Source organism: Panthera onca, chromosome Y (genome assembly GCF_046562875.1).
Source record: "Panthera onca isolate mPanOnc1 chromosome Y, mPanOnc1 haplotype 2, whole genome shotgun sequence".
Taxonomy (NCBI): Eukaryota; Metazoa; Chordata; class Mammalia; order Carnivora; family Felidae; genus Panthera; species Panthera onca.
In genome coordinates, this window is record NC_138358.1 from 1457731 (window position 1) to 1482545 (window position 24815).

Here is a 24815-nt window from a genome sequence, read left to right on the forward strand (position 1 = left end):
TGAATTGACTCCTACTCTCACATACATGTGCACACACACCACACATATGCATAGAGGGGAGTATGCGTGTGCACGTACACCTGTGCACGTAAGTATATGTACATGTAATATTATCTCTATACACAGGCAATATGATATGTATACATATACTACATATTATTATTGTTTATGAGTGCACTAGTCGTTAGTATGAAGCAATACTCATTTCTCTGTAGATGGTAGAAATACATCTATGTATATTGTCCCTGTCTGTGTATCTGGTAGAGTTACCTTTCCTGGCATGTCCCCTGTTGTGGGGGGGAGGGGTCAGGTGACCACTCCCAAGTGGCCCGGGAGTTGTGAGTGGAGTTGGCACGTGTCACTTCCACTGCTGGTGTGACATCCACGAGGCCCTCCCTCCCTCCACTGCCTTGAGCAGCAGAGGTGCCGGAACGGAGTCCCACTGGGAGCAGAGCAGAGCTCCCACCCACCCACAGACAGCGTGTTGCTTCCTCAGACACAAACATTTGCTGTTTTAAGCCCCCGTATTCAGGAAACCATTTGTTACTATGGCATGTAGTTAACATCCTGGTCCGTCCTGACTTGCAGTTTTTTTGTGTTTTTTATTTATATAAAAATAAAGTACAACATTCAAATTCTCATATCACAGCAATTAGTGGAACTCTTCCAGGGTGCATGCGTGTGTGTGTGTGTGTGTGTGTGTGTGTGTGTGTGTGTGTGTGTGTCTGTACCCACACCAAACGAGGCAGGGAGACACACCTGTGTGTCTATATGCCAGATTCTATCATCACGCTCAGTGCTTCTACTTCCTGGTCTTCCAACCCTAACAAGTGGGCACATCTGAGCCCAAGGCAAGGTCTTCATGCACTGAAGGTCTCTGCACTGAGGAACAGAGATGCCTGGGCCCCAAAGTAGATCTTCTGACTCCCCAGAGAGGACCAAACCGCCCACCTAACCATTTCCATCATTTCTCAGTTTCTCCCAGTGATGGGGGTTTTCCATTGTTTTACCTTGAAACATGGCATCGGAGGTATTTCAGACGTCTTCATTTCTCCTCAGTAACAGAGCCCTCCTTCATCTTGCATCACACCCTTCTTTTCCTCTGATTCTGTGCATTGCATGTATATCCTCGGGCTGTTTTGTTCTTCTAAAGATATGAAACAATTTCCCAGGCCCTGGTTGCTTCTCCATGGATTCAGCCTGGCTTTTTCAAAGCACTGTTCAAGGGCCACGTGCGTCAGCATTATGTGGGACGTTGGCTGCACACTCAGATTCCTGCCTTGTCCTGCGGACCTCCTGCAGAGTTGGGGCTCCGGTTCTGGGCATGTTGAGGGGTCCCCTCCAGAAGGAGGTCTGCTCCCACCCTGAATTGGACACCATCGAAATGATTGTTAAGCATGCATAGTCCTGGGCCCATCTTTCTTCTCTGTAAGGTAATCATTAGGCAACTGGGGGAAGCAGGGCGAGATGGGACTTGGTATTGAGGAAGAAGCTGAGGTGTGGGAGTGACAGTAAAGATCTGATTTGTCCTCCAGTGTCTTTGACACGGTTGGTTCAGCAGGCAGGTATGCCCTTCCCCTACAGTGGACAGCCGCTCCTGGGTGTTGGGGTGAGGGTACTCACAATTTCCTTTGGGGGACCACTCTGTGCCCACACTTTGTCTGCGTGGTTTGGGTGGGGCTAATCCCACCCCAGCCACAGAGAGCCCACTTGGCCCAGGCCTAGCCAGTCAGCTCTTCCACTCATTGGCCTGTTGAGTGGGCCCTGGGACTTGTGCTCAGCATCCAGGAAAGGCTTCTCTCTTCACCTGGACAGGAGCCAGTGCACTGTGTCACCACCAGGGGAAATTCCCCAGAGTGTAGTCCATGGAGTTGAACATAAACCTGACAGCAGAGGTTGGCCCCCTGTAGCCAGCCTGGTGCTGAGTCGCCAGGTCATGGGAACCAATAATGTTCTTGTCTTTAATAAACCCGCCTGTGTTTAGTTTCTGTCACTTACAACTAGAAGGGTCCTGGTAAAGCTGGGGCGGACCCCTCCCCATCCTGGTTCCGCAAATGCCTGGGATGCTTGACCAGGGGCTGTGAGCTGGCAGTGGTTTCGGCAGGAGGTGATGGGCATTCCTGCAGGGCCTGATTCCAGTGCCAATCAGGCCAAGCGACTCTCGCTGCCAAACGCATCACTGGGGACCGTCACACATAGGTGGTTGCTTTGTCTCAGTGGATGATGGTACAGGCCCCCACTGAGCCAAGACCTTGAGCCTAGGATAGACCAATCTGTCTGCCCCATCTCCTGTCGCTTCCCGAGGACACAGGGACTCCTGCTTGGAGGCCTTCATGATGTGCCCAGAGGGCCTGCCGCTCATTTCCTGCTGATCATGCAGACCCTGGCTCCAGCACACAACTTCCTGTCTCCTCCCCTGAGGTGGGGAGGGGGAAGGGAAAGTGCCTACCCAGGTTTTACTTTGTCTCCACTTTTAAGGATAGGGCAAAGCAAGAATGCTTCAAAGCATTCTAGTTGCAAAAGATAAAACAGGAAAACTTCTCTTCCAAAAAAAGACTGAGTTGTGTGGTTCCAGTAGGTTGGGGAGACACTGGTTAAAAGAAGTTAAATAGGGGCACCTGGGTGTCTCAGCTGGTAAAGGGTCCGACTTTGGCTCAGGTCACGATCTCACGGTTAGTTCAAGCCCCGTGTCGGGCTCTGTGCTGACAGCTCAGAGCCTGGAACCTGCTTTGGATTCCATGTCTCCTCTTCTTTCTGCCCCCCCCCACTCATGCTCTGTCTCTCAATAACAAATAAGTGTTAAAAAAATGTTTAAAAGCAGTCAAGTAGATGTTGCACAACAGGAAGATGCTGACTTGCTAACACACCACGTGCTGTGACCCAAGAAGTGTATGTGACTGCCTTTGCTAATCTCACGTGTTCCTAGGACCTCTGTTTGGGGAGCATCTCTTGGGATCTTGTGTTCTGCAGAAGACTCCTGGGGAACGTTTTAAGGAGAAAGGTGCAAGAGTCTTCTCCCTGCCTTTGGCTTGGAAGTTCTGCAGTGTGACTTTGTGGGACTGGACCCCGTGGTATGAGGAACAGATGCTCATTGTCTACACACTGGTTCATAAGCTTCAGGTTACCTGTCTGGTTCACCACTCTGTCTCCGGCACTGACCGCGGTGTCTGATGCATGGTGGGCCCTTGAAGCGTTTGCTGGATGAGGGAATGAACAGTGTGTGGTCGAGGCACATACACCCAGCATGGGGACATGGTGGAGCCAGAGAGCTTGCTTTCTGCCACCTATGAAAGTCTTGCGTGTGAAAGGAGGGATTATTTGTTCCCCTTGTGGCTTTAGAAAACAGCGCTGGAGGGGGGCATCTAGCTGGCTCAGTCAGTTGAGTGTCTGACTGTGGCTCAGGTCATGAGCTCAAGGTTCGTGGGTTCAAGCCCCATGTCAGCTTCTGTGCTGACAGCTCGGGGCCTGGAGCCTGCTTCGGATTCTGTGTCTCCCTCTCTCTCTGCCCCTCTCCTCCCCCTACAAAAAAAAAAAAAAAAAAAAAAAAAAAAAAAAAAAAACATTAAAAAGAAAAAAAAAAAAAGGAAACCAGAGCTGGGGTCCAAGGGTGGAGTTGGCACCGAAGAGGAGTTCAGCCAGGAGGGAGAAAAGCATCTCCAGCAGTCGGCAGTAGCTCAGCAAACGGTAGGCTGTCTCCAGAGGCAGGGGCCCCCATGCGTTACTGCAGATGTACTCATGCCTCAGATGAGGGCTTGCCCTGTGTGGTCTCCAGGGGCAAGTCTCTGCACTGCGAGCGTGAAATAGTGACACGTTCTCCCTGTGTGACTTCCTCAGTGACGAGCCTGGCTACCTCCAGAAGCTGTTGGCGCTGAACTCCATGGTTCCTGAGCTGCCTTCAAATATTTGAGGACATTGGGAATGTTTCTTATTTCCCATGAGAAGCCCTGGGTGTGCTTTCCTTTCATAAATTCAACCTAGATAACAACACAAGAAGGAAATAGAAGACCGGAAAGAAAAGCATGTCTTGCAATTGCAAGGGCTCATTTGTGGAGTGACCTCTCTCTTGGTGACCTGCATCTTGGGTCAGGGTGTCCGGAAGCACACTCTGAGCAGAGGATCCATGAGCAGGTGCTTCAGTAGGAAAGTGATCCTAGGGAGACTGGCAGGAGCAGGGGGGAGGGGGCTGGGCTGGGGTAGGAAGGGAGGGAAGAGGAACCCTTCCTGACCCCACAGGTGGGCCCCAAGTGCAAGGGACCAGACCTGTCAACATCAAGGCCAGGGATGTCACTGGAGAATGCCCTGGGTCTCAGAAGGTGCTCAATGCTTAAGTAACAGGGGTAGAGGATGTGGTGTCTTTAAGGAGCTTTCTAACAATTCAGCCTAAAAGAAGAAAAGCGCCTTTATGTATACACACATACATGTGATTCTTCTGTTAAAATTCCCTACATAATTATTTTATAAATATTTATATATTACATTTACATAATTTATATATATTCATATATAATATTTCTATATACATACTTATAAATGTGTTTCTATATACATACTTATAAATGTCCCATATCTATATATCCACGTAGATACATAAAACACACGCGAAAGATGCAAGTGAGTGTTGTACTTTTCACTCTTCTATAGGCTTGAAATTTTTAAAACAAAATGTTGGGGAGAAAGTGAACCATAATTCCACCTTCCTAAACTAAACACTGTGTGAGTCCTGTTAATGTTTCAGTCTGTGGTTATTTCCTCGCAGCTGCGGGCACATGTGTCCAGGCACGTGCTTGCAAGATGCATCAGGAGTCTCTGTTAGCCTGGGGAGTTGGTTCAGGGATTAAGATGTGGTTTGCACACAGGACCCTGGGCTGCCCAGACCCTCCCCAAGCCCAGGCGCTCCTGTCCAGAAGCCCAGGCACAGAGCACCAGTGAGCTGGCGCGGGAGGGTGAGGGAGTCTCCCTTTCGTGCAGGTCCCTTGGAATGCCCAGCTCCCCCGCGAATGACCCGGGCCCCCACGGTCTGAGGAGGCCAATGGCGGCCTGGCCCCTGGCTAGGCAGTATGCATGTGGTCGAGCCCCGCGTCCTCCTGGAGGGGCGGGAGGCCCAGTGCCACCCCTCCCCAGAGGCTGAACACTCAGAGGGAGAGAGAGACACACGTTTCTCACCTTGACGGTAGAAGACACAGAGGGAAGCCAGTGCTGTGAGTTCCCCATCTGAAGAGGCACCCGGCCTTCACTCCTGCACTTAGGTGATTGCTTCCAAATTTCCGGCGGCGTGTCTGTCCTCAGTCCTCGGTCATCCTCCTGGAAGGTGAGGGTGGTGGGGGGTTGAGTGAGGAGTCTTGATGTCATCAAGGCGACAGTGGAACAGGCAGCGTGATATCCGTAACCTCCTTTATCATTATTTTAAGTAATGGACCCATCGAGCAGTTTTAGTTTCACAGAGAAACACGTGGGGAGTGCCAAGGCTCCCCCTGTAAGTTCTCCCTCTTGCTCCCCCATTCCTCCCATTGGCAGCTTGCCTGGGAGGGTGCAGGAGGTATGGGCGCTGGGTCGGTGGGGATCCTCTGTCATTAACCGTAAAGCTTGCACTTGGCCTTAGTGTTCATTTTCGGTGTTGTACATCTGCGGACTTCCACAGACGTGCAGTGACTTCCATCCACCATTACAGTGTCACTTGGAGTATTTCCCTTGAGGCTCGCCTGTCCATCTTTCCTCCAGAACCCTTGGGAATCACTGACCAGTTTGCTCGGCAATATACCAGGAACATTTTCTCATGCCATTAAATTTTCCTAAAAAGTGAACTTTTTAAAAGGTATTTTAATTTGATATTCTCCAGTTTTTAAATGCATTTAAAGCAAGTCTCTACGTTGGGAAAGTTAGGCCATTTCCTTTTTTTTTTTTTTTTTTCTTCTGCCTCAACTGTGAAATCGTTGCAATGAACACAATTTTGCATCACGGTTTCTCACAACAGCACTGTTGACACTTTGGGCAGGATTACTTTTTGCCACGGGAGCTTTTCTGGCTGCTGCAGGATATCTGCCAGCAACCCTGGCCTCCATCCAGCAGATTCCAGCAGCGTCCGCCCCCAGGAGTGCCAACACAAAATGTGTCCTCGCGCCACCAAGTGCACTGATTTACCTCTGTCTTTCTGTGCACATCCGGCTGTTTCGGGGGCTAGGGCCTCATCGGTGGGATTAGAAGTTGGGATTGTTGCAAGACTAATAATGATTTCGGGAGCATGTGCCATACTGCCCTTCCTGGGTTGCTGGGTGGCTCATGGCTACAGAGTGTATCCTCTTTGTTCCCCAAGTCCTGGCTTAGAGGTGGCCATGGGGAGAGTCTAACGTCCCAGGGGATGTAGACTGTGCTGAGGGACCCTCCCTCCAGGTGCGGGAGGGAGGCTCACAGAGGAAGATCGAGTTCTCCCAGGAGTAACTTTGCCAGCAACTGGCCTGAAACCACAGACAGTTGAAGATGTGCCACGCAGTCATCATGACTGCCGGTGGGCCTCCCTTCCCCTGTGACCGTCACATCCTGCTGCTGATGGGACCCTCGGGGAGGTCAGAGAAATGGGGGGCTTGCTAGTGCCATCCCACAACAGGAAGCGGGCACTGGGTGAGCGGGTCCTGCCAGTCTCCAGTGCCAGGTCCAGCAAACATAAAGATGAGAGTGTGCGGACAGCCTGTGCAGGAAGTTGTTACAGTGAAGCAGAAGAACAGGTCTGCCTGTGGGTGGCCCCCGACTTACCCCAGTGCGGACCCCCAGGCTGCCCTGCCTGGTGAACAGCCCTCTCTAAAGGCCTCCCTCAGGGACTCCAGGGTGGTCCTGCCTAGCTGGTATTTTCATCCATGAACGTGTGGGTTTGCTCACAGTTAAATCATTTCCATCCTGAGGGGATTGGTCGCCAGGTAACTGAGAGAGAAGGAAGTCTGGCCCCAGCTGAGTGCCCTTTGCTCTCCTCCCCGCTTTGGTCTTCAAGACATTTCTGCAAGTTTCTGCCAGCCCCTCCTTGTCTGGCTGGTTTCTCTTTAAGTTTCCACTGGCCCGTCCTGTTGCTCTGAAAGTACGAGTTAGTCCACTTTCTTTCTACCAACTGTGAAGCTTTTCCTCCACTAATGAACAAATTCCCCTTTAGGGAACATATTCCTGTCTGCTAGAGTCTTGTGTTTCCATGTTGTGTACAAGGCTCTGTGAATATGCACCAATGTGAATTTGCCTGGCCCACCGTCGCCTGCTGGATAATTTGCTGCCCAGCATTGACAGCACATCTGTCTCCTTCCTTTCTTCCTACAGAGGGACGTCCCCCAGGACCCGGGCCCACCACTTCCATCATAATTCACCAGCTGAAGGGAGGTGGAGGCCACTGAGCCATCTTTGGTTGGGGGTCTGGGAGAGTCAACATGGGCCGGACTCATAGGGCAGAGTGATGGGGACAAACTGCCACCCTACCCGGCCTACGCCTTCACGTCACCAAATGCCTGGGCCACCAAGCGCCCTCCGTGTGACACAAGGGGGCAGATGCAGCCTGTCTTGTGACTCCAGCTGCAGTTCCCCACCTGGACCCCTGCCCAACCCTGCTCATATCCCCCTTCTCTCCCGGACCTCCTTCTTTGAGCCCTCCCCCACCTGGACAAGTGTCTTCCCCTGCATGTGAGTGGCCTTCCCTGTCTGGACGGGTCACCTAGTGCTACGCTAAGCCAGGTACTTGTCTTCGACTCTTGGAGCTCAGCGGTACTATCCACAGCTACTTGTCAGCTGTGAGGACAAGGGTCCCACCTCTGGCTTCTCAGTAAACCCCAATTGGCCGTTTACATAGTGAATGCTCAATGAGTGTGTTAGTGAATTCATGGGAGAACTGTTTTATCTCCCAGAGGACAGGACGAGCCCCGTTGCTATGCTGTGTCCATGTAATGGGCCCATCCGATGTCTAACAGGATGAAATACTTACTGTGCCTTGCTGGAACAGTGTGTTGGGGATGGACGAGTCTGAGCAAGAGTCTTCATTATACACAGTAGGAAAACAAACCCCTCTGCTGGGCAGGAAAACCGGTTCCTACTTCACATTCTTGTCGACAGACAGGCCTGGGGGCCAGAACAGGGTTCCGGGGTCCCCCGCCTCACCACAATTTCAATGCAACGAGGAGTGGAGAAGAGCTCACTTTGCCAGCAGGGAATTGGGGAACAGTCCAGCTCCTGTGTTCTGGGGCTTCATGATGCAAAGTGCAAGGAGGAAGCCAAGTTGTGGGATGCAGTTGCCTCCACTGCTGCAGTGGTGGACCCCGGAGCTGGGTGAATTAAGATGGAAACTGTTTTGAAGGGTCTGGGTGGCTTAGTCGGTTAAGCATCCGACTTCGGCTCAAGTCATAATCTCGCGGTCCTTGAGTTCGAGCCCCGTGTCGGGCTCTGTGCTGACAGCTGGGAGCCTGGAGCCTGTTTCAGGTTCTGTCTCCCACTCTCTCTGACCCTCCCCCATTCATGCTCTGTCTCTCTCTGTCTCAAAAATAAATAACCATTAAAAAAAAAAGATGGAAACCATTTGGCCTGTGGCCTCAGAGCTGGTTTTATGGACCGAGCCATGTCCTGGACCCGGCCTGAGCCAGGAGGAAAAACTCTGAGCAAGTTTTGTAAGTTCCAAAACCATGTAAATCCCCATGGTCCCTCCGTCAACTTAGTCCCTGCCATACTGCCTGCCCCCGTAGGGTGTGGGATGGGTGGGGAGAAGCATGGAGAAGCATCAGTAGAGAGACACCACAAGCCTTCACAGCTTATCCTGAGTGGTCGGAGCTCATTCTTTACTGTTGCAAATAAGCCGTGTCCAGACTCCCTGAGGCTCCATGCTATACCCCCAAATCCTTAATTGGTGGTGGAAAACCCAGCGGTTCTGAAGATGTGGTGCCCTGGGTGTCTGAGGACCACGGTTTGAAAACGAAAGACTTGTTCCCATCAGGACTTGTTCTCTGACACTGGGGATCGTGTGGCTTGAGGAAGGTCAGGGTGCATTAGAAAGAAGCACCTCTCTGCTCACTCCCCCTCCCTGAGACTTCATGGCACAGACTTGTGGGTAACTGCGATGGCCCAAAGCTGGCTGGGAGATGGCACCAAGGATGATCATTTGGGGAGGAATATCTCATACTGTGCAGGGAGTGAAGGTTCCATCTGTTCAGTCTGAAAGCAGGAACTATATGGAAACAAGGCACTGCTGTCATAATCCACAGAAGTGTCTCCCATCTCTAGCCACCCTCCCTCCGTCCCAGTGACACTGCAGTGGCTTCTCTTGAACATCTGGTACTCCAAAGAGTGTTCATGTCTAAGCTACCACGAGGAGTGACAGAAGAAGCTGGTTATTCATTTAGAGTATGGTTATCAAGTTGCAGCCTGCCAGGAGTCAGTTTTTATGGCTCACTCCTGATCCCCGAAATGCAGACTTGACGATGACAGTTTTTTGGGCAGCGCTTGGAGTTCCGTGGCATAGCAATAAAGAAATCTGAGCAGAAATCACTCTCCTTCCCAAGTAAGCCCCTCTCTCAGCAAAATTGCGCAAGTGCTTTTTCATAAATAAAATAATTCTGTGTTCCAGCTGAGAGTGCTGTGCACACCCTCCCTAGTTATATGTCCATAGCCTATGTTTTCACTGCTGGGCAGGATCTGCTGATGGGCACTTTATCGCTAAGTCTGTTGTCCCTTTGGGAGAAAAATAATTTTATCCCAGCGCGTGCCTCATCTCCAAGTCTACTGATCAGTGGTGTTATTATACTTGCAAGAGTCATTTGTAAGCTTTTCAAATGATATGCCAATATGTGTGTGTTTTTTTTTCCCGGTAAAGGAGAGGATACGCTAAAAGCAAAACCCTATATATCTACGGGGGCGGGGGGGGGGGGGCGGGTGGAGGGCGTCATCCAACCGAATCGATGTTTATCTTACAAGCACCGTCTATCATGAAAGGCCTGCTGGCTACTTTCTTGTGCATGTTCCGGAAGCAATCCTCACTATTAAATAAGATTGGGAAAGTGGAATTGGAGAACTCAGTGCCCATCACGCTCCTTCTCAGCTGTCAGACCAAGGAAAGATGGGTGGAAGATTTCAAGCTTTTGTTTTCTCATCTGTGAGAAGGGGGCAGTGCTGATGCTTAGTTCTTGAAATGGTTGTGGAGATTCAGGGCCATGATGAAGGATGAGGGGCACAGAGTGCCGTTCCGGGTTCTCGTTACATCAGGAAAGTCTCTGTGATAGTCTCTGCTCTTGTGTTTCTTGTTCACTATGAGTTTGGCAAATCTCTCAGTATTTCAGGGGTGGTTGGTGTTTGAGACCACTCCTTCTTACCTTTACTGGTAACCTTGAACCAGTTTGGGGCAGAGATAACATCAGTATCCTTTTCCCCCCCTCAAAACCCTGCAGTTTGGTAAACACATTTGCCTAGAGTTCATGCATCGTGTGCTCAGAGCTGACAACGTTGTATTATCCCTGAGAGGTGTGTGTGAGTGTGTGTGCACACACATACACTGGGATGTTCTCACGAGCCTCCCATAGAAGGATGAACTCCTACTCAGGGGACAGAGAAGCCTGCCTTGGGCTGACTCTCACATACCAGTCAAATCTGGGCACCGGAAGACTAAGGGGTCCTGCCATCATCTCCACCAGTCTCCAGATCTTGATCCTGAATGAAGGTCGTCCAGTTTCATGACACACAGGCCGGATGGGGGACGGTCTTGGTGATGGCTGGTGGCATATTTGTGGAGCCCCAAAGAGGCAGGTGTGACCATCACACAAGTGTTCTGAACACAGAGTGTTTCACCTTCAGCCAGCGTGGCTCCTGTCCTCACAAAGTGAGCTACCACCTTTCTGCTGGTGGCTGGGGATGGGGGCGAGGGTAGGGATGGGGAGAGCATATGGCAGTGAGCTCCTCACTTGGTTGTCGTCTCCCCAGGGCTGCCATGAGGATGCTCTTCCCACAGGTGAGGTCGTGTGGGCCCCTTCTTCACTCGTTTGTCTCGGCTGTCACCAGACTAGCTGGGCCGGTGGGGTCGGGGTGGAGGGGCTAAGAGAAAACAATTCTCTTTCCACCAGTGAAACACAACATACAAGCCCATTTTTCTGTTTCAAAACCTTGTATCCAGTACTTTTAAAGAACTGAATCTAGTACAGGGAACATGCCCCGGAGTTGCCAGTTACCTTGCAAACCACCCCTGTGCTCTATGGTTTTCAGGGTGTGTGCGGGTCAAGCTCAGTCCCTATCAAATGACTATGAAACTGAGGGGCTGGGGGCTTCTCCGCCCTGCTAGAAAAGACTGGCAATCTCTTACTGTTTCTGATGCAGTGCCTCTCATCTTCCAAATCTGCAATTTTCCACAGGAGGTGAGGCCTCCTCTTCAACCAGGAGACATTTGGAAACATCTGGAGACATTTTTGCTGGTCACCACTGAGGGGAAGGGGTCCTCCTGGCCTCATGTGGGTAGAGCCCAGGGAGGCCACTTAGCACTCTCACATGCACAGGAGGCCCCGCAGCAAAGTGTTACCCGGCCCCACATGGCAACACTTCAAGGGTTGGAAAGTCCTGGCCTGAGTTTAAAGTCGAAAGGGCGAGTGGGGCACCTGGGGGGTTCAGTCGGCCAAGTGTCCGTCTCTTGGTTTCAGCTCAGGCATGATCTCACAGTTCATGGGATGGAGCCCCACTTCAGGCTCCGTGCTGACAGATGGGATCCTGCTTGGGATTCTCTGTCTCCCTTTCTCTCCATCCCTCCCTGACTTTCTCTCCTTCTCTCTCTCTCTCTCTCTCTCTCTCTCTCTCTCTCTCTCTCTCTCTCTCTCTCTTTTTCTCTCTCTCAAGAGTAAATAAATAAGCATTAAAAAAATAGAATACATAAGATGATCAGGCAATCAACTCCCAGCTGGATGTTTTGTGATGTTAAGAGATTATTACTTTCAGTGCGGTATAGTCTTGAGATAGCATGTAAAGGAGCCTCTATCGTTTGGAGATACATTTTCACATATCTATAGATGAAATGATAGTTTGAGTTCTGTTTCAAAATAATTTGAAGGAGGAGTGTTTGTGGATGCCGAAGGAATCAAATTGGCGTGAATTATTAATTGTCGATCCCCGTTGATGGATGCATGGGGCTCATTTTTCTGTTCTCTCTATTTCTGTCTAAGGTTGGAATTTTACATAAAACAAAGTTTTCAAAAACAGTGCCCAAACCCGCAAGTTCCACCTGCCAAATTCTATTAGCATAACTAATGGCATCTAATGCCACGGGACTTCACACACCTTCCCCTTGTAGCACCCAACAAAATGGTGGTGGGCCCTTGACGGTTTGCCCGGGGGAGACTGAGACTCAGAGATGAAGCAATTGCCTGGGGACATGAGTAATTTAGCGGTGTGGGGAGGCAGGAATTCAAGCTCAGGTCCTTCTGACCCCGAGTGGTGGGTGTCTTCTGCCCTGCCCCACTGGTGTCCAGCCCTGTGCAGAATGCCGGTGCTGGAGAACAAATTTGCAAGGAGTGTATGTGCTCTGTAGGTGCACATGCTAATCAGCCCCCTTCCAAATGTGCACACAGCTCTCTGTGTCAGCTGCTGTTTGGACAGCTGAATCTCTAAGGAACCACAACATAATGCCTGATTCCTACCCTGGGAGTTAGAAAGTAACCCCAGGTTGGAAATGTAAATATTTTCCCCATGGGCAAGAACTGTTTTTAGCTGATTATAAATGGAAGAGACTGGCAGCTGTCAATATTGATGGTTATTCCTTGAAAAATGACTTCAAGGTACTGGTAATCAATTGTCTCTCAGAATGAAGAATGGAGCACACAGCTCTCTGGGAACCTCAACATGTATTTATAAACACATGCTTTATCGAACACACAGGAAAAATGAGCCAGATCTTTGCAATGATGATGAGTTATTCAGAGTAAATACAACAATTATTAGCGTCTATATTGGACTTCAAATTGACAAAATTCCTTTAAAAAATGGCTGTTGCTGCTGTTTTGTGTTTCTGTTATTTAGTGTTCTCATCGCTACACTGAAGCATGCTGCTTGGCACTGAGCTGAAGACTTCACAAGGGCCGGGATTGTTTCTTTCTTACTCAGTAAATAAGTAGCTTTCCACTTGGCTAAAAGTGCCTGGATGATTTAGGCACTGGCTAACAACGTTTGCCTCGCCGTGTCTTCCTAAAACTGACAGTGTGCAAGATGCAGGGAAACGCGTGTTTTACTGTGAGGACTGTGGGTTCTTCTTCCTTAGACCCTTTGCTGGAGACTGGGGTCTAGAGGCGTGGCAGGCAGAGTAAGATGACCTCCCGGAACTCATGTCCCTGGAATTCCCTTCCCTCTAGTGTGGACGTGATCCGTGGCTTGCTTTCAGCCACCGAATGTGGCGAAGATTGGAATGTCGTTTCTGGTATTGCCCTACAAAATATTGTGACATCTGTCTGGTGAGGAGGCTGTCCCTTGTGCACTGTGTTGAAGAACACCCCGCTGGCCCCAGGGAGCCCAGGTGGTAGGGCGCTGAGGGCAGGGCCCCTGTCTCAGCAGGAAGCTGAGACCCAGTCTGCCAGCAGCGAGGGGCTCCCCAGCTCACCTGTGGCCGCTTTTGGAGATTGCTGATTGACCCTTTGTTGCAGTAAGCCCTGGAACAATGATTTCAGAATCACAGCTTCCACTCCCCGCAGCTGTTGGATACCCTCCGCTACTCTCCCATTCCGCACCAGGATTGGCTGTATTCATCCTGAACCATGGAATGTGAGGGTGGAAGAATCACAAGACCGCACGCAGGAGCCTACTCCTGATTCCAGGACTCATTTCTTAATTTATAACCTGGGAATTTTTAAAAACCAGAAAAAACGAGTACTGTTTCACTGTTGCATCAAAAGACGCAGAAGAAACTGTGTGTCATGAGGTCAGTGTCATGCCTCCTGCCCCAGGAGCAGACTCACAGTGAAGCCTCCAAAGTATCATGAGCTTACGGTGAAGCTGATAGCACAGTCCTCCACATCAAGGCACCACAGACCTGTGAACGTGAGGCCAACCAAGAGGCAAACGGGCTGTTCACGGAGAGCTGCAGACACATCACACACTCTCTGAATTGACTCACCCAATGTACATAGACGTGGGATGCTCTGCGTGGTGTCATCCTTGTCCACAGAGGGCACGGAGGTAAAGGTCCTTCTGGGCAGCTGGCGTCCTCTCTGGGACGGTGCCCTTCACACCTGACATTCAGTCTTTCATTTGATGCACTTATTGGGCACCAGCTGCATGCCATATGTGACATAGGTGCTGAGAGGAAATCAGTGAACAGATCATTTCCTCCCTTCCTAAGAGGGGATAGCTGCTGAACTTGTTCTGCTCCAGGATGCAGAGGGCTTCCATCCTGTAAATTCACTCCACACATTCTAGTACTCACCGCACTAGATGCCTTTACCACAATTAACGATGTTGGCCATTCCTCCTTTTCCAAACACCTGTCCCCTTGGAACTGCGAGGATGAAATGATCCATGTGGGAATCCAGTGGCCAATATGGAGAAGTTTTTGCAAGTTAGTGGGAATACAGATCAGGAACAGGCTATGGTCTGATTTGTTCTTAGTTAAGACACTCTGGCTTCATTGTGGGGGCTCATGAGAGAGAGAGGAGGTCCTTCTGACTGACTTCCAGATGGGAGACATGGGAAGTTCTCCTCACTGTCTTCTGGATGAGAGAGTGGTAGTTCTCCAGACCGACTTCCGGATGAGAGAGAGGGGAGGTTCTCCTGACTGACTTCTGGACAAGAGAGGAGGGTTCTCATGTATGAGAGAGAGGGTAGGTTCTGCTGACTGAGTTTTGGACGAGAGAGGGGAGATTCTGCTGAGTGAGTTTTGGACGAGAGAGGGAAGGTTCTCCTGACTGACTTCTGGACCAGAGAGTGGAGTTGCTTGAATGAGAGAGAGGGGGGCTTCTCCTGACTGACTCTGGACAAGAGAAAGGAGGTTCTCCTGATGTAATTCTGGACCAGAGAGTGGAGGTTCTCTTGAAAGAAGAGAGGGGATGTCTCCAGTCTGACTTCCAGGCAAGAGAGGGGAGGTTCTCCTGACCAACTTCCATATGAGAGAGAAGGGGATGGGGGGGTTCTCCTGCCTGAATTCTGGACCAGAGAGTGGAGGGTATGCTCACTCACCTCTGGACAACAGTGAGGAGAAGGTTCTCCTGACTGATTTCTGGCCCAGACCAGGGGAATTTCTCCTGTCTTATTTCTCGACAAGGAAGAGGGGAAGATCTCCTGACTTCAGGACCAGAGAGGGGAGGTTCTTGAATAAGTGAGAGGGGAGTTTCTCCTGAGTGACTCCCGGATAAGAGAGAGGGGAGGTTCTGGTGACTGATTTCTGGATGAGAGAGGGGAGGTTCTCCTGACTGACATCTGGACACGAGAGGGGAGGTTCCCCTGACTGACTTCTTGACGAGAGAAGGGAGGTTCTCCTGACTGACTTCTCGACCAAAGAGTGGAGGTTGTACCGACCGACTTCCGGATGAGACAGAAGGGAGGTTCTCTTGACTGACTTCTGGACGAGAGAGGGTAGGTTGTCCTTACTGACTTTTACACGAGAGAGTAGGCAGGTTTTACTGACGTCTGGACCAGAGAGTGGAGGTTGTTGAATGAGAGAAATGGGAGGTTCTCTTGACTGACTTCTGGACCAGAGAGTGGAGGTTCTTGAGTTAGAGAGATGGGAGGTTCTGTTGACTGACATCTGGACAAGAGAGTGGAAGTTCTCATGAATGACAGAGAAGGGAGGTTCTGCTGACTGACTTCTGGGTTAGAAAGAGGAGAGGTTCCTCCTGACTGATGTCTGGACCAGAGAGGGGAGGTTCTTGAACGAGAGAGAGGGGAGGTTTTCCTGTCCGACTTCCGGATAAGAGAGAGGGGAGGTTCTCCTGACTGATTTCTGGACGAGACAGAGGGGAGGTTCTCCTGAGTGACTTCCAGGCGAGAGATAGGGGAGGTCCTCCTGACTGATTTCTGGACCAGACAGTGGAGGTCCTCCTGTCTTACTTTTCAATGGGAGAGAGGGGAGGATCTCCTGAATGACTTCCGGACGAGAGAGAGGGGAGGTTATCCTGACTGACTTCTGGACAATAGATGGGAGTTTCTGCCCACCGACTTCTGGATGAGAGAGAGGGGAGGTTCTACTGACAGACTTCTGGATGAGAGGGGGGAAGGTTGTCCTGAGTGACTTCTGGGCGAGAGAGTGGAGGTTCTTCTGACTGATTTCTTGACCAGAGAGTGTATGTTCTGCTGATTGACTTCTGGATGAGAGAGAGGGGAGGTTCTCTTGACTGACTTCTGGACCAGAGATGGTAGGTTCTCCTGACTGACTTTTGGACGAGATAGAAGGGAGATTTCCCTGACTGACTTCAGGACCAAAAAGTGGATATTCTTGAATGAGAGAGAGGGGAGGATCTCCTGACTGACTTCTGGATGAGGGAAGGAGAGGAGGGCTCCTGACTGAATTCTGGACCAGAGAGTGGAGATTCTCTTGAAGGAGCGAGAGGTGAGATTTTCCTGACTGACTTCCAGGCGGGAGAGAGGGTAAGTTCTCCTGACTGACTTCTGGACCAGAGAGTGGAGGTTCTGCTGATCGACTTCTGGACAAGAGAGCGGGATGGCTCTCCTGACCGACTTCTGGACGATACAGGGGAGGTCTCCTGTCTTACTTTGGGAAGAGAGAGAGGAGAGGTTCTCTTTATTCACTTCTAGACCAGAGAGGGGGGGTTCTGCTGACTGAATTCTGGACCAGAGTGTGGAGTTTCTCTTGAAGGAGAGAGGGGGGAGGTTCTCATGACTGACTTCAGGCAAGAGAGAGGGGAGGTACTCCTGACTGTTTTCTGGAGCAGACAGGGGGAGGTTCCCCTGTTGTAACTTCTGGACAAGAGAGAGGAGAGGTTCTCCTCACTGACTTCTGGACCAGAGAGGGGAGGTTGCTGAACAAGAGATAGGGGAGTTTCTCCTGATTGACTTCTGGACCAGAGAGGAGAGGCATTCCTGACCAACTTCCAGATGAGAGAGAGGGAGGGTTCTCCTGACTGACTTCTGGGCAAGAGAGAGAGGTTTTCCTGCCTGACTTCTGAATGAGAGATGGGAGGTTCTCCTGAATGACTTCTGAACGAGAGAGTGGAAGTTCTGCTGACTGACTTCTGGACCAGAGACTGGAGGTTCTTGTGACCAACTTCCCGATGACAGAGAGAGGAGATTCTCCTGGCTGACATCTGGACCAGAGACCGGAGGTTCTGCTGACCGACTTCCGGATGAGAGACAGGGGATGTTCCCCTGATTGACAAGATTCTCTCTGGATGAGAGAATGGAGGTTCTCCTGACTGACTTCTGGACCACAGAGTGGAGGCTCTCTTGGAGTTGATACAGGGGTGATTCTCCTGACTGACTTCCAGGCAAGAGAGAGGGGAGGTTCTCCTGACTGATTTCTTGACCAGACAGGGGAGGTTCTCCTGTCTTACTTCTGGACAAGAGAGAGGAGAGGTTCTCCTGAATGACTTCTGGATCAGAGAGGGGAGGTTCTTGAATGAGAGAGAGGGGAGGTTCTCCTGAATGACTTCCCAACGAGAGAGAGGGGAGGTTCTCTAACTGACTTCTGGATGAGAGAGGGGAGGGTCTGCTGACTGACTTCCGGACGAGAGAGGGGAGGTTCTCCTGACTGACTTCTGGATGAGAGAGGGGAGGTTCTCCTGAGTGACTTATGGACGAGAGACTGGAGCTTCTCCTGACTGACTTGGGGACCAGAGATGGGATGTTCCGCTGACCAACTTGCGGATGAGAGAGTGGGGAGGTTCTCCTGAGTGACTTCTGGACGACAGAGGGGAGGTTTTCCTGACTGACTTCTGGACCAGAGAGTACAGGTTCTGCTGACAGTCTTCCAGATGAGAGAGAGGGAATATTCTCCTGACTGATTTCTGGACCAGAGCCGGGATGTTCTGCTGTCTTAATTCTGGACAGAGAGATGGGAGGGTTTCCTGACTGACTTCTGGATGAGAGAGGGGAGGTTCTCCTGATCGACTTCCAGATGTGAGAGAGCGGAGGTGGTTCTGAATGACTTCTGGATGAGAGAGGGGAGTTTCTCCTGACTGACTTTTGGATGAGAGAGAGGGGAGGTTTTCCTTACTGACTTCTGGACCAGAGAGAGGAGGGTCTTGAACAAGAGGGAGGGCAGGTTCTCCTGACTGACTTCTGGATGAGAGAGGGGAGGTTCTGCTGACCGACTTCTGGATGAGGGGGGGAGGGTTTCTGGCAGGAGACAGAGGGGTGATTCTCATGACTGACTTCCAGGCGAGAGAGGCGGGAGGTTTTCTTGACTGATTTCTGGACCAGACAGGGGAGGTTCTCCTGTCTTACTTCTGGACGAGAGGGAGGGGAGCTTCTTCTGAATGAATTCTGGACCAGAGATGGGAGGTTCTCCTGACCAACTTCCAGATGAGAGAGAGAGGGAAGGTTCTCCAGACTGACTTCTGGACAAGAGAGAGTGGAGGTTTTCCTGCCTGACTTCTGGGCGAGAGATGGGAGATTCTCCTGACTGATATCTGGACCACAGAGTTGAGGTTCTGCTGACTGGCTTCTGGATGAGAGAGGGGAGGTTTTCCTGACTGACTCATGGACGGGAGCGAGCGGAGGGTTTCCTGACTGGCTTCTGAACCAGAGAGTGGAGGTTCTTGAATGAGAGAGACTGGAGGTTCTCCTGAATGATTTCTGGACGAGAGAAGGGAGGTTCTGCTGACCACAGTCCGGATGAGAGAGAGGGGAGGTTCTCCTGACTGACTTCTGGACGAGAGACGGGAGGTTCTCCTGACTGACTTCTGGACAAGAGAGGGGAATTTCTCCTGAGTGACTTCTGGGTGAGAGAATGGAGTTTCTCCTGATTGACTTCCGGACCATAGAGTGGACGATCTTGATTGAGTGAGAGAGATGGGAGTTTCTCTTGACTGACTTCTGGACAAGAGAGTGGAAGTTCTCATGAATGACAGAGAAGGGAGGTTTTGCTGACTGACTTCTGGACAACAGAGAGGAGAGGTTCTCCTGACTGACTTCTGGACCAGAGAGGGAGGGGAGGTTCTTGAACAAGAGAGAGGGGAGGTTTCCTGACTGACTTCTGGATGAGAGAGAGGGGAGTTTCTCCTGGCTGACTTCTGGACCAGAGAGGGGATGTTCTCCTGACTGACTTTTGGACGAGAAAGAGAGAAGGTTTTCCTGAGTGAATTCTGGACCAGAGAGTGGGGGTTCTTTTGTGAGAGAGAGGGGACATTCTCCTGACTGGCTTCTGGATGAGTGAGGGGAGGTTCTCCTGGCTGAATTCTGGACCAGAGTGGAGGTTCTCTTTAAGGAGAGAGAGGGGAGAATCTCCTGACTGATTTCCAGGCGCGAGAGAGGGGAGGTTCTACTGACCAACCTCCAGATGCCAGAGAAAGTTGTTTCTCTTGACTGACTTCTGGACCAGAGAGCGGAGGTTCTGCTGACCGACTTCCGGATGAGAGAGAGGGGAGGTATCCTGTCCGATTTCTGGACGATATAGGGGACGTTCTCCTGAGTGACTTTGGAAGAGAGAGGGGGAGGTTTTCCTGACGGACTTCTGGACCAGAGTTCAGCGGTTCTTGAATGAGAGTGAAGGGAGGTTCTCCTGACCGAATTCTGGACCAGAGATGGAGGTTCTCTTGAAGGAGAGAGAGGGGAGATGATCCTTACTGGCTTCTAGGTGAGAGAGAGGGGGAGGTTCTCCTGACTGACTTCTGGACCAGAGATGGAGGTTCTGCTGACCGACATCAGGATGAGAGAGGGGAGGTTCTCCTGTCTGAATTCTGGACCAGAGAGTGGAGGTTCTCCTGACTGACTTCTGGACGGGAGAGAGGGGAGGTTCTGTTGAGTGACTTCTGGACCAGAGAGGGGATGTTGTTGAAGAGAGAGAGGAGACATTCTTCTGAATGACTTCCGGATGAGAGAGAGGTGAGGTTGTCCTGACAGAATTCTGGACCAGAGAGTGGAGGTTCTCTGTGGAAAGAGAGGGGCGATTCTCCTGACTGACTTCAGGCAAGAGAGAGGGGAGGTACTCCTGACTGATTTCCAGAGCAGTCAGGGGAGGTTTCCCTGTCTTAACTTTAGACGAGAGAGAAGGGAGGTTCTCCACACTGAATTCTGTACCAGAGAGGGGAGGTTTTTGAGCAGGAGAGAGTGTAAGTAGTCCTGAATGACTTCCGGAGAGAGAGAGGTGAGATTCTCCTGACTGACTTCTGGACGAGAGAGGGGAGCTTCTCCTGACCGACTTCTGGATGTGACAGAGGGGAGGTGGTCCTGAATGACTTCTGGATGAGAGAGGGGAGTTTCTCCTGACTGACTTTTGGATGAGAGCGAGGGAAGATTTTCCTTACTGACTTCTGGACCAGAGAGAGGATTTTCTTGAACAAGAGAGAGAGGAGGTTCTCTGAATGAATTCTGGATGAGAGAGAGGGGAGGTTCTCCTGACTGACTTCTGGATCAGAGAGGAGAGGTTCTGCTGACCGATTTCTGGATGAGAGAGGGGAGGTTCTCTTGCAGGATAGAGAGGGGAGGTTCTCATGATTGATTTTCATGTGAGAGAGAGAGGGGAGGTTCTGTTGATAGGTTTCTGGACTACACAGGGGAGGTTCTCCTGTCTTACTTCTGCACGAGAGAGAGGGGTGTTTCTCCTGAGTGACTTCTGGACCAGAGATGGGAGGTTCTCCTGACTGACTTCTGGATGAGAGAGGGGAGGTTCTCCTGAATGACTTATGAATGAGAGACAGGGGAGGTTTCCCTGAGTGACTTCTGGACCAGAGAGGGGAGGTTCTTGAACGAGAGTGAGGGGAAGTTCTCCTGAATGATTTTCGGACGAGAGAGAGGGGAGGTTGCCCCAACTGACTTCCAGAATAGAGAGAGTGGAGGTTCTTCTGACTGACTTCCAGACCAGAGAGTGGAGGTTCTCCTGACCCATGTCAGATGAGAGAGAGGGGAGATTTTCCTGACTGACTTCGAGGCGAGAGAGAGGGAAAGTTCTCCTGACTGATTTCCGGACCAGACAGAGAGTTTCTCCTGTCTTACTTCTGGATGAGGGAGAAGGGAGGTTCTCCTGAATGACTTCTGGACCAGAGAGGGAAGGTTCTTGAATGAGAGAGAGGGGAGGCTCTCCTGAATGACCTCCAGATGAGGGACAGGGGAGGTTCTCCTGGCTGACTTCTGGACCAGAGAGGGGATGTTCTCCTGACTGACTTTTGGATGAGAAAGAGAGAATGTTTTCCTGAGTGACTTCTGGACCAGAGATGGAGGTTCTCTTGAAGGAGAGAGAGGGGAGATCACCCTGACTGACTTCCAGGTGAGAGAAGAGGGGAGGTTCTCCTGACTGACTTCTGGACCAGAGATGGAGTTCTGCTTACCGACTTCCGGACGAGAGAGAGGGGAGGTTCTCCTGACTGACTTCTGGACCAGAGAGTGGACGTTCTGCTGACAGACGTCCGGATGAGAGAGTGGAGGTTCTCTTGACTGATTTCTGGACAACAGAGGGGAGGTTCTTCTGACTGACTTTTGGACGAGAGAGATGGGAAGTTTACCTGACTGACTTCTGAACCATAGAGTGGAGGTTCTTGAATGAAAGACAGCGGAGGTTCTCCTGACTGACTTCTGGATGAGATAGGGGAGGTTCTCCTGTCTGAATTCTGGACCAGAGAGTGGAGGTTCTCCTGACTGACTTCTGGATGGGAGAGAGGGGAGGTTCTGTTGAGTGACTTCTGGACCAGAGAGGGGATGTTGTTGAAGAGAGAGAGGAGACATTCTTCTGAATGACTTCCGGATGAGAGAGAGGTGAGGTTGTCCTGACAGAATTCTGGACCAGACAGTGGAGGTTCTCTGTGGAAAGAGAGGGGCGATTCTCCTGACTGACTTCAGGCAAGAGAGAGGGGAGGTACTCCTGACTGACTTCCGGAGCAGTCAGGGGAGGTTTCCCTGTCTTAACTTTAGACGAGAGAGAAGGGAGGTTCTCCACACTGAATTCTGTACCAGAGAGGGGAGGTTTTTGAGCAGGAGAGAGTGTAAGTAGTCCTGAATGACTTCCGGAGAGAGAGAGGTGAGATTCTCCTGACTGACTTCTGGACGAGAGAGGGGATCTTCTACTGACCGACTTCTGGATGTGACAGAGGGGAGGTGGTCCTGAATGACTTCTGGATGAGAGAGGGGAGTTTCTCCTGACTGACTTTTGGATGAGAGCGAGGGGAGATTTTCCTTACTGACTTCTGGACCACAGAGAGGAGTTTCTTGAACAAAAGAGAGGGGAGGTACTCTGAATGAATTCTGGATGAGAGAGAGGGGAGGTTCTCCTGACTGACTTCTGGATCAGAGAGGAGAGGTTCTGCTGACCGACTTCTGGATGAGAGAGCGGAGGTTCTCTTGCAGGATAGAGAGGGGAGGTTCTCATGACTGATTTTCAGGAGAGAGAGAGGGGAGGTTCTCTTGGCTGATTTCTGGACCAGACACGGGAGGTTTTCCTGTCTAACTTCTGGACAAGAGAGAGGGTAGGTCTCCTGATTGATTTCTGTATCAGAGAGGGGAGGTTCTCCTGACTGACTTCCAGATGAGAGAGGGGAGGTTCTCCTGACTGACTTCTGAATGAGAGACAGGGGAGGTTTCCCAGAATGACTTCTGGACCAGAGAGGGGAGGTTCTTGAACGAGAGAGAGGGGAAGTTCTCCTGAATGACTTTCAGACGAGAGAGAGGGGAGTTTCCCCCGACTGACTTCCAGATAAGAGACAGCGGAGGTTCTTCTGTCTGACTTCCAGACCAGAGAGTGGAGGTTCTCCTGACCGACGTCGGATGAGAGAGAGGGGAGATTTTCCTGACTGACTTCGAGGCGAGAGAGAGGGGAAGTTCTCCTGACTGATTTCCAGACCAGAAAGAGAGTTTCTCCTGTCTGACTTCTGGATGAGTGAGAAGGGAGGTTCTCCTGAATGACTTCTGGACCAGAGAGGGAAGGTTCTTGAATGAGAGAGAGGGGAGGCTCTCCTGAATGATCTCCAGAAGAGAGGGGGGAGGTTCTCCTGACTGACTTCTGGATGAGAGAGGGGAGGTTCTCCTGAGTGTCTTCTGGAAGAGAGACTGGAGATTCTCCTAACTGACTTCTGGACCAGAGAGTGGATGTTCTGCTGACCGACTTCCAGATGAGAGAGAGGGGAGGTTCTCCTGACGTACTTCTGAATGAGAGACAGGGGAGGTTTCCCTGAATGACTTCTGGACCAGAGAGGGGAGGTTCTTGAACGAGAGTGAGGGGAAGTTCTCTGAATGATTTTCGGACGAGAGAGAGGGGAGGTTGCCCCGACTGACTTCCAGAATAGAGACAGCAGAGGTTCTTCTGACTGACTTCTGGACCAGAGAGTGGAGGTTCTCCTGACCCATGTCAGATGAGAGAGAGGGGAGATTTTCCTGCCTGACTTCGAGGCGAGAGAGAGGGGAAGTTCTCCTGACTGATTTCAGGACCAGACAGAGAGTTTCTCCTGTCTTACTTCTGGAGGAGGGAGAAGCGTGGTTATCCTGAATGACTTCTGGACCAGAGAGGGAAGGTTCTTGAATGAGAGAGAGGGGAAGCTCTCCTGAATGACCTCCAGACAAAGGAGAGGGGAGGTTCTCCTGACTGACTTCAGGATGAGAGAGGGGAGGTTCTCCTGAGTGGCTTCTGGAAGAGAGACTGGAGCTTCTCCTAACTGACTTCTGGACCAGAGAGTGGATGTTCTGCTGACCGACTTCCAGATGAGAGAGAGGGGAGGTTCTCCTGATTGACTTCTGAATGAGAGAGGGGAGGTACTCCTGACTGAATTCTGGATCAGAGAGTGGAGGTTCTCTTGCAGGAGAGAGAGGGGAGATTCTCCTGACTGACATCCAGGAGAGAGAGAGCAGAGATTCTCCTGACTGGTTTCTCGACCAGACAGGGGAGGTTCTCCTGTCTTACTTCTGGATGAGAGAGTGGGGAGTTTCTCCTGACTGACTTCTGGACCAGAGAGGGGAGGGTCTCCTGACCGACTTTCAGGTGAGATAGAGGGGAGGTCCTCCTGACTGACTTCTGTACAAGAGAGGGGCGGTTCTCCTGACTGACTTCTGGAGTTGAAACCAGGCAGGTGCTCAGCGTGGCTATGTCAGATCGAGGAAGCATCCTTACATTTGAAGGTGCTTGGGGAATGATGGCAACTGGGAAGTGCCAACTACCTCTTCTCAGGTGTAACAACAGTGGTTGTAGTATTTGCTCATTTCACCTACAGGTTGACTTCACTGATAGCAGATTCAGACAAATTGTGCCCAGCCAGCTCCAGGGGGCTGGTGTGAGCAGGACTCTGTCAGGATGGTGAGCAGGTGTGAGCAGGTGACCCACTGGGATGGTCAGCAGTTCTGAGCAGGTGCCCTGACAGGATGGTCAGCAGGTAGCATGTTGCAAGAGCCTGGCAAGGACAGTGTAGGTGAGCAGTGTTCTGGGGATTATTGCTGGGGTCCTGTCTTTCAAATGGGATGGATGTTGCAACTGCTCACAGACACACTCCAAGGGGAATTACAGGGGATTTGGAAAAAGTTGTAGGGACTGGCAGTCCCAGAGGGTCTCAGGGCCTGAGTGGACGGTCTGTCAGCCCAGGTCATGTGTCAATGCTTTCAGGAGGTCAGTAATTACTGGGGACACACTGGTCCTGTGTTTAGAGGATGGGACAAGGGCACAGTGGGAGTTGCGAGCTGCAGATCAGAGGAGGGGGCTGGACTGGAGAAAATCATATGAGAATCACACATTCCTGTGCGGCTGAGGCCAGGGCCTGGGT

General features: G+C 51.1%; 1 protein-coding gene across 1 annotated transcript in view; it reads right to left on the reverse strand.

The window, feature by feature from the left end:
- The window catches only part of LOC145714994 (coiled-coil domain-containing protein 71L-like), a 196282-nt gene that overhangs the window by 153594 nt on the left and 17873 nt on the right, over positions 1–24815 (reverse strand). The gene's annotated exons all lie outside the window — the stretch shown is intronic.